This window comes from Octodon degus, unplaced genomic scaffold (genome assembly GCF_000260255.1).
Source record: "Octodon degus isolate 3935 unplaced genomic scaffold, OctDeg1.0 scaffold00419, whole genome shotgun sequence".
NCBI classification, from domain to species: Eukaryota; Metazoa; Chordata; class Mammalia; order Rodentia; family Octodontidae; genus Octodon; species Octodon degus.
The window spans coordinates 86,462-95,800 of record NW_004524995.1 but is presented as its reverse complement, the minus strand read 5'-3'; positions in this window follow the sequence as shown (position 1 = coordinate 95,800).

Below are 9,339 nucleotides of genomic sequence, written 5' to 3'. Positions count from 1 at the left end.
GCTGGCTGGCATGTGGTGCTGGGGGATTGAACCATGGTCCCTGTGCTTTGCTTAGTTTAGCTTGTTCTAAGTAGGTGCTTTAGACCACTGAGCCATCTTACCAGCCCTCCTTGGTCAGTTTCTGAGCAAATAAAGTTTTTTCTAAATAAAAGTTTTATTTATTTATTTATTTATTTATTTTGGTGGAACCGGGGATTGAACTCAGGCCCTTGCACTTGCCAGGCAAGTGCTTATTCTACTGAGCAAGCTCCCCAGCCCCAAAAGTTTTTTTTAAAGGGCTCATTTTTATTTACCAAATATTAACTAACCACATACATCATAGAACTATTCATTATATCCACCACATACTAAGACACATTCATTGTTATAATTGACCTTATAATCTAATAAAAGCAATACTGGTATGTCCAATAAAATATAAAACACATCCTAATCCACTGAAGGACAATTAGAATGACAAGTAAGCTTCTTTAAAATACTATACAGGGCTGGGGAGGTGGCTCAGCAGGATAAGTGCTTGCCTGGTAAGCACAAGGGTCTGAGTTCAATCCCTGGTTCCACCAAAAAAAAAAATACTATACAGATTCTTTTTTTGTTTGTTTGTTTTTGTGTTTTGGTGGAACCAGGGATTGAACTCAGGCCCTCACACTATCCAGGAAAGCACTTATTCCACCAAGCCATCTCCCCGGCCCCTAGACTCTTTTTTAAAATGTATTTAGTACAGGTTCTACAAGATCTCACTACACAGATTAGACTCATAATGATCCTCCTGTTTTCAGCCTGCCAAGTGCTGGGATTACAAGTGTGCTCCACTACTCTCAGTCTCAATCACCCTTTCAGCATGCCCCAAGGGCAGAGCAGGGCTGGAACAGCATGTGGTGCTGGAGATTGAACCCCGGTCCCTGTGTCTGCCTTAGCAGGTGCTTTAATCCGCTGAGCTATCTGGCCGGCATTTTACAGACTTTTATAACAAGAAGTAGATTCATTTTATTTCAACAGCAGAAATGACATCTGCAGGAGGGAATTGGAGTGAGACTATTAAAGCCAGAATTTCCCCAGGTTCATCCCATGGGACACTGAGCCCTCAAGGTATATCTCAATAGAATTTCATGTTCATTAAAATCCAAGAAAAGCATGAAGTATTTCACAGTCTTATAGAGTAGCTATCTAGGAAGCATGGTTTAATTCTTGCAGAAATAATAAGGACCTTTAGAATTAGGTGAACCTTTTCAATAATAGATCCCATATTTGCAGATTTTTCTTAAAATTTACTTGTACAAACGCTGAGCTTTCTAGTCATCTGTGGACATTTAAAGAGCAATATAAACTTTGAGTCACCAGCCATCCATTTTTAGCTAACATATGTCAAGGCTTCTTGCTTCTGTCCTTGGTGTATTATATTTAGTGCCTTATTAATTTAATTTTAGGGGTTCTATTGGTGATTTTGCTCTTTATAAATACCTTCCAAGGGGGCGGGGGAGATGGCTCAGTGGAATAAGTGCGTCTCTAGCAAGCGCAAGTGCCTGAGTTCAATCCCCAGTACTGCAAAACAAAAACAAAAACACAAACAAAAAACCTTCCAAGAGGCCAGGGAGATGGCTCAGTGGAATAAGTGCTTCCCTGGCAAGCCCAAGGGCCTGAGTTCAATCTCTGGTTCCACCAAACAAACAAACAAATAAAAAACAAAAACAAAGACAAAACTTCCAGTCGTTTTTAATGCTGCCTAGTATTTCTTTTCTTTTTTTCTTTTCCGGAACCGGGGATTGAACTCAAGCCTTGCACTTGCCAGGCAAGCACTTATTCTACCAAGTTATCTCCCCGGCCCTGCCTAGTATTTCAGAGCACAGACTGGTACCAAAGTTTTGGAAACACTATTTGAGAACAAAATCAAGATAAAAAGTAATAAAGGTCTCAAGGAATGGGGAAGTTTTAGCAAGCATATCTTGTCCTAGTTGCCTTGCTCACTATATTTTTTTTCTTTTCAAAGTTTTATTGATAAACATATAGCAATGAGACAGTTTCAAATCAAATCGAAAGTACAGTTTCAACAAATAATACACTGCATATATTCTTCTTAGTGGTTAATTGCTGTACAAGATGCAGACTTGTGATCCTACTTACAAACACCATTAGAAAAAAATCATTCTATTCATTAAGAGAATGCAACTATATATCTATCCCAACCACTTTCAATACACAGATACAAAATGGACATTCATAGTTATACCCCATTTTTTCTAAGTTCCGTTATTGAATGTTATAGGTGTGTAAACTCAGCAAAATATTCTAAAAGAGTTCAGTAGCCCATAATAGCATTGGGTCTTCTGTTTAACTGGCAATGTCAGAAATTATTGACCTGAGTCCCCCACAGCTCAACATAACAACATGGCTTTACTTCCTATACTTCGTCTTCATACTTTCCTACTGAATGGTTAAGACCAAGGTAAAGCAGGACCTGTGCAACAAGAGTTGTAGCTTTTTGATCTGAGGTCAGTGAAATGCCCTCAAGATTTATGCTGAGATCCTGTATCTCAGATTGTAGAACCTTTGTCAGTGTCAGCCATGTGGATGAGTCACGGCCAATGCTTGGCCAATGTGCTCTCTGTGAAAGCCTGAAAGAGTGTCTTCTCTCCATGTGATTCTCCTTAGGCACACTCTACATCATTGATCACTTTTCTCTTTGGCCCCATAATCTTCTTGGTCAGAAAATTTGGGACACTACCGAGGTACATGACGTTACAGTACTAGTTCTCATATGTCCTGTTGCTCACTATATTGAGACAAAAATATCTGACACCCAAAGTTATAGAGGGAAATGTTAATTTAGATCACAGCCTGTAGAAGTTTCAGTCCCTATTCAGCTAGCATTATACTATAATCCATCATATATGTTAGATTCAGCCACTTCTGAGAAAGCCCCACATATAACTGTATGAGCCTTAGAGGGACATCTATTCATATGCACTAGATTAAGCCACCTCTGAAAAAGCCCACCTCTGACTACATGAGGCTTTGAGAGAACATCTAGATACAAGCCATAACATTCTACCCCTAGTCCCCCTCCAAAGACTCATGCACATCCCTTTATGCAAAAAGGATATAGTCCATCTACGGCAGTTTCTAAAACCCTAAAATTTCAGTATTACTAAAAATTCCAAGGTCTTTTCTGAACTTTAAGGCAAACTCTTAGTTGAAAACCTCCCCTAATAAAAATGAAAATAAAGTTAAATACTTCCAATATTCAATGGCACAAAATATATATTACCATTTCAAGAGGTACAAATTGGGGGATACAAAGGAATAGGATCAAAGCAAGGCTGAAATTCAGCAAGTTAAATGTTAAATACTGTAGCTCCATGTCCAACATCCCTGGAAATATATGACAAGATGTGAACTTCAGGACTGGCCAGATACCTCAGCAGACTAAAGTACCTGCTTGGGCAGGTGCAGGGTCCGGGGTTTAATCTCTGCATGCCATGCCAGGCCCGCCCCCAGGGTGCACTCCGATGGCAAATGAGACTGGGTGTGGTGCATGGGCCTGTAATCCCAGCGCTTGGGAGGCTGAAAACAAGAGGATCACTTTGGTCCAATCTGTGTAGTGAGATCCTGTGGATCCTGTATTAAATACTTTAAAAAAGGGCCAGGGAGATGACTCAGTGGAAAAGCGCTTCCCTGGCAAGCACAAGTACCTGAGTTCAATCCCCAGTTCCGAAAAAAACCCCAAAAAACAAAACTTAAAAAAAAGTCAAAGGAAAAGATATGAAGTTCATAACGTTTGATAACTCAACCCCTACAGTACTCCTGGTAATTCTAGCCCCAATGGTTTCTCTCTGATGACAATTCTACTTCCTCTGTGTGGCTTTTCTCAGATGATCTATGTTCTTAGATGCTCCAAACTTCTGGGGTCTCCGGTGCACCTTCAGCTTCACTCACAGCTTCACAAACTGTCTTCTCAGAGGCACACTCTTTGGCCTTCCAAATTCTATCTAAAATCTGGGTGGAAGGCTCTCTGACTTCATATCTCTTGCATTTGGCATGCACCTAAATCCAGAACCATGTGGATGACACAATGGTTTACTTCCAGCTGGAGCAGTATGTGGGCTTCATTCTCCCTCGTCTGCAGAAGCCAATTGCCTATGGACCAAATCCCAAGGAACAAGTTTCCTAGGTCACCACCATTCTGAAGTATGATGCTCTTGGGCTCTCTTCTCTTTTTTGGCGGAACTGGGGATCGAACTCAGGCCCTTGCACTTGCCAGAGAAGCACTTATTCCATTGAGCCATCTCCCCAGGCCTTGGGCTCTCTTCTCAAGGAGTCTTTCACCTTTGCAACTCTGAGGCTGCAAAGACTGGAGACCCACTTGTTCTTGTAATGCCCTCAGGCCATCTTTTCTGTTGTCTTCTGAAATATTTCACTTTTTGTTGCTAGTCTTTTAAGTAACCAGTTTCTCCTCTGTTTCATCTTTGCAGGCTGAAATTGTATTGAAGCTTCCTTTCTAGCCAACCACACACAGTTTGAACCACTCTGTTGAGCTCTTTGCTATTGATTCTCAACATAAATCTGGCTAAAAGCTCCCAATAGCAGCCTTGACACTGGCTAAAGATTAGACTTAGTAAGATTAGTCTACCACCCTTAGTCTTAGTCTCAAGCAGAGACTAAGCAAAATGCACACAAACTTTCTGCCAAAGTATAACACATTGTCTGGCATCCAACAGCTAATGCAGTCCTTTCTCCCAGCAAAAATCACCCAAGCCATGATTACTATCAGTATTCTGGTCCTTTGAGCTCTGACAAGAATCTCTTATCAAGTACAGCCTAAGGCATTCCAATTCTACTTTTTCAGCTGGCATATAATAACATTTCCAAATTATTCCCACAAGCCAGTCCCAAAGGTTCCAGAACCACATGATCAAGTATATTCATAGCAATGACCTCACTTCTCCAATACCAAATTAGTACTGGTGTTGTAAACATGTTGAAAAGTACAAAGATAAATGAAGCCAAGTTCATGAGAAGACAGAAATCTGGTCTTGTTTAGAAATGGTTTACCAACTTGGGAATCAGTTTTTATATTGGAGGTGATATGAAAGAGTGGAGCCAAAACATAAGGCCTAGGGGGTGAAAATACTAAGATGAGAGTGATTAATTTGAGAGTTGAGTTATATGTTGCCTAAAAGTTTTAACTTAGCTTCTTACACCATACATTGCAATTTTAATTTTTTTAAAAATGGGGGATGATGTCTTAAAATATCCTGTAGTGGCAAAAGAACAAATGTTCAGAAGTAAAAAGAGAAGGAAAATGAGAGAAAGAAGAGAAGGAATGGAAAATTTTTGGACAAAAGATTATAATAATAATAAGAATTATTATTATTTTTGCAGAACTGGTGATTGAACTCAGGCCCTTGCGCTTGCAGGGAAGCCCTTATTCTACTGAGTCATCTCCCCAGCCCCTAAATTTTTAAATAGGATTAAGCTGACACTTAGGGGACCATGTATAAACCATATTTCTGATTTAAACAGGGGCCGGGGAAATGACTCAGTGGAATAAGCGCTTCCCTGGCAAATGCAAGGGTCTGAGTTCAATCCCTGGTTCCGCAATAAAATAAAATAAAATAAAATAAAATAAAATAAAATAAAATAATGGAGAATGACCAGGTGATTGGGTTGTTTGCAAAAGGGAAAAGAAAATAAACCCTGGAAAGGGTTGATTTAGAGTAATCTCTGGCATTAGCTATCTTTCTTCTATGCTCCAAACTCCCCCGACCTCACCACTGGTTTTAAGTTGAACCTGATGTTCCTATCCTAGTGGCTGTTTTGCTCTCTTTCCTGTAGTCCTGAGATTTGATATCTGTTAAGGATGTGATCAGTATCTTGATTTCTCTTCTTGCTGTAGGGACTGAAGTTTTTTACTTTTGACTACATCTGCATCAATATGCTACCTCTGGCCCAACTCTATTGACCTCTTATCTCAAATTTCAATTCCTGTCTTTAGCCCTTCAACTATTATAGCTGCAAAAACCCCACATGAGTTCATGTTCTCATTTAAATATGCCAGTGAGTTTAAGCAGAAAAAAATAATCATGTGCCAGCCTATTTAAACATCAAGCAAGGGCTGGTGAGATGGCTCAGTGGTCTAAAGCACCTACTTAGAACCAGCTAAGCTAAACAAAGCACAGGGACCACGGTTCAATCCCCCAGCACCACATGCCAGCCAGCCCCGCCCCCTGGTGGGCTGAGCTGTCCACACACGGACACACAAATAAATAAATAAATAAAATGTAAAAAAAAATAAATAAACATCAAGCAATTATTTATTTATTTTATTAATGAACTTATTACTATTTATAATGTAAATAGTATATAATTTTTACAAATGTTTGTTCTTTATGTCAGGTGCCACTAATATGAAAATGTTTACAATGTAATACAATATTTCCTTTTCAAAAGAAGTCAATTGACCATAAATAAAATATAATTTAAGTTGACTAAAGAAAGTTATACACGTGATTATATATATGAGACAGTAATAAGCAAGTATGAAAAGCTATGCAAAAGGTATAAAAATGATGGGAAATTTGACAAACATGTGACCAGATAACCTCAAAATTACTATCTGCCATTGGATGCTATTGTTTCATCAACTGTCACTGAAAGAAGAATACAATTATGAAGTTATTTTATATCCAGCTTCTTATTCTCCTTCCATTTAACATGTACTGGGCATCTGTTGAATGATTATGTGATCCAAAAGCATTACCTTTGCTTAGGTCATTCTCAATGAGAGCAACCTGCATCTGAGGTGAAAGGTTGTCTCATCACATGGTTACATCACTCTTCTTGGAAATTACTATGTCTATAAAGATGCACTTTTCCAAAAGGGGTCAGAATAGCAAGAGCGAAAAAAGGCATTCTCATTCCACCATAAGTGTTCATCTAAAATTCAAACTTCAGGGCTGGTGAGATGGCTCAGTGGTCTAAAGCACCTACTCAGAACTAGCTAAGCCAAGCAAAGCACAGGGACCGCAGTTCAATCCCCCAGCACCACATGCCAGCCAGCCCCGCCCCCTGGTGGGCTGAGCTGGCCACACACAAAAATAAACAAATAAATAAATAATTAAAAAAATAAAATTCAAACTTCAGCTGATGGCTAGAATAACTCTCAAATAATAGCATAATGGCTGGTTTTACAAACTAAGGTACAGATTCTTTACTATAACACATCATTTTTTTTTCTATCACACATCATGAGTGGCAAGGAGTTATTTGGTTTTGCAGCTCCAGATACAACCAAACAAAAAAGCTATATTTCCAAAAAAGTAATATCCGTTTTGGCCATTGTATAAATGCAATTTTAGGTGTCCTTCAAAGGAAAATACTTATTTTAAAGGTCACTACTTTTAATTTATACCCAGCTACCTTTTGCTTCATTTATTATTTATTTATTTTTTGCGGAACCGGGGACTGAACTCAGGCCCTTGAGCTTGCCAGGCAAGCACTTATTCTACTGAGCCATCTCTCCAGCCCCTATTTCGTTCATTTATATTAATGTTTAACACTTTGCCCAAAAGTCTATGATTTCTCAGCACATCAACTTCTATCAAGGTTTATGTTCATGTTAACTCTTTGAATAACAGAGATCAACGAAGATCTTTTATGTGAATAGCAGCTATTCTTCCATTAAATTCTTGAGTCTAATAAAACCTAATAACATAAGCAAAACAGATATTGTTATGTCCATTTGAGAGAAGAATTTGAAAATTCTCAGTGGAAACACTTTTGCTTATATTATATAATAAAGACACAATAGGGACTATAATTGTCCAGCCAAGGAATTTCTAGGTTTTGCCCAGGCTATGCTGTCACTAGATTCAGCAGTGCAGTATGTAACAGTTTGGGAGGATGGGGAAATGATAACGAAAAGCATACTGAACTCTACTTTCAACAGTTAGATATTGCTTGAAAAGAACACAGTCTTGGGGCTGGGGAGATGGCTCAGTAAAATAAGCGCTTGCCTTGTAAGCGCAAAGGCCTGAGTTCAATCCCTGGTTCCTCCTTTTCCTCAGCTGCCACCAAGGCACTCAGTCCTTCCGAGGAACCTAAGGCAGCATTGGGGTGAGGCCCCCACTTCTTCCAGCGACTAGCACCTCGCCCCACAGTCCGTGTCATGGCCTCTGTCTCCGAGCTCGCCTGCATCTGCTCTGCCCTTACCCTGCACTACGACAAGGTGACCATGAGGGACAATAAGATCAAAGTCCTCATTAAAGTACTGGTGTCAATGTCTAACCTTTTTGGCCTGGCCTGTTTGCAAAGGCCCTGGCCAATGTCAACATCCAGAGCCTCATCTGCAGTGTAGAGGCTGGAGGCCCTGCCATGCAGCAGGCCCTGCACCCTCCACTGCTGCTGCCCCAGCTGAGGAGAAGGTGGAAGCAAAGAAAGAAGAATCGGAGGAATCTGAGGACGACATGGGCTTTGGTCTTTTCCACTAAACCTCATTTTGTAACATGTTCAATAAAAACTGAACAGCTGCTGTTGGTCTTGTGCTGGAAAAAAAAATCCCTGGTTCCTCAAAAAACAAAGAATGCAGTCTTATACTCCAAAATTACCTTGAGATCTCAATAAAATTATGGGAAAAATTACCTTGAGGGTAGAGCATCTCTGTAAGAAATTGCTCTAATTGAAGTGTACATAATTGTTCTAATAGAAGTGGACAGAAACACAAACTTTGATCTACCCAGTACGGGAATGCAATTGAATAAATCATTTCACACAAATTTTATTTTGTTTTTAGGCTACTAATTCACAGATTTTTCACTTTCAATAGCATTTGAATACAAAATAAATTAAGCCAGTGGACCTGTGTATGATATATTTTCAGCAATCTTTCAGACCCTTGTACTTTCTTAGGGAAGTGCTTATTCCACTGAGCCATCTCCCCAGCCCCTAGCAATCTTTGTATATCTCATCAAAACAACTTTCAGAATACCATTAAGAAGCAAAGGACAGAGAAGGCAAGGATAGAAGCAGAGGTTTAGGTCTCATCCATGTAGACTTAGCAGCCGAAGTGATAAGATAAATACATTTGCCCAGTGTCAGTATGCAGCAAGAGGAGAGCAAAACATGGAATGGAACTTGTGGAAGATTAATGTTTAAATGTTACTTTGTGTATTGAGGAATAACTACTGGTCCTCAGAACTGTGGAAGCCATGTTAAGAAACAGTGGAAAGGGGCTGAGTAGATAGCTCAGTGAAATAAGGTGTGCTTATTTCAACATTTGTAAACAATTACAATATTTAATTGTAAATATGTAAATAATTACAAATGCTGGAACTAACTTTTGAA